Source organism: Engraulis encrasicolus, chromosome 15 (assembly GCF_034702125.1).
Source record: "Engraulis encrasicolus isolate BLACKSEA-1 chromosome 15, IST_EnEncr_1.0, whole genome shotgun sequence".
NCBI classification, from domain to species: Eukaryota; Metazoa; Chordata; class Actinopteri; order Clupeiformes; family Engraulidae; genus Engraulis; species Engraulis encrasicolus.
In genome coordinates, this window is record NC_085871.1 from 45,223,588 (window position 1) to 45,224,513 (window position 926).

Sequence of the window (926 nt, forward strand, 5' to 3'; positions counted from 1 at the left end):
TTCTCTGACAGAATAACATTGTTGTATATGCTGGCCAGAAATGAAAGATAGTAGCTCTAGCTACGTGCTTGTTTTAGGTGGTGGAGCAAGCACGTAGCTAGAGCTACTATCTTTCATTTCTGGCCAGCATATACAACAACGGAAACAATCTCGTTCAGGTTCATGCTGCGTCACTCTCTTCTAAACTATTCACGTCCTTTCTTCACAGGTGCAGAGAGGGCAGGGCACTGATGTGAACACTCATTTGGAGACGTTTTGTAAGTAACAAGAACAGATACCTTGCATTATATCTGATCATGTTTTCCTTTCTTTTGAGATAAGGTCATGCTGTAGTAAGTTGGCAGGTGATTAACTGATGATTTCAGAAGCAGCCATAAGGTTGGTGCAATTGTTCCACTATTGTGAAGCTGGTACATTTACAGTACGTTTAAAAGTTAACAGTAAGTAAACTCAATCCAGATAAAATAATGCACAATAGTGGAAGTAGCTGTGATGGCATTTGCAGTAGGCACAACTAGTTAAAGTCATGGTTTTAAAACTGCTCATTGCTGTTATGGTGCTCTTTTCAGATATTCTCTCTCTCTCTCTCTCGTTACAGAGGTTCCTGCAACATGTGCAGTGGAATTCTCAGCTGCATGCGTGGAGACAACAGTCCTGCTTCCTGAAGTGTCATTGTCTTAGGTATTTATTGTTTGTGTGTGTGTGTGTGTGTGTGTGTGTGTGTGTGTGTGTGGGTGTGGGTGTGGGTGTGTGGGTGTGAAAGTGAAAGCCCAACTGGGAAACTCCAACTCCCATTGTGACACAGCACACAACAAAATTGCATTTATGCCTCACCAATGCAAGGGGGCAGCCCTCTGTGGCGGCACTAGGGAGCAGTGCAGCGAGCCAGTACCATGGTACCTCAGTCATGGAGGAGGGTGGGGAGA

The 926-nt window shown here is 44.3% G+C and overlaps 1 long non-coding RNA gene across 1 annotated transcript in view; it reads left to right on the top strand.

Annotated features, from left to right (window-relative positions):
* The first annotated feature begins 207 nt into the window (after positions 1–207).
* The window catches only part of LOC134464682 (uncharacterized), a 1,444-nt gene continuing 725 nt past the window's right edge, over positions 208–926 (top strand). Inside the window, exons 1-2 of the long non-coding RNA XR_010038019.1 lie at positions 208–257; positions 599–681. This is a non-coding gene — a long non-coding RNA (uncharacterized LOC134464682). The remainder of the gene's footprint in view (positions 258–598; positions 682–926) is intronic.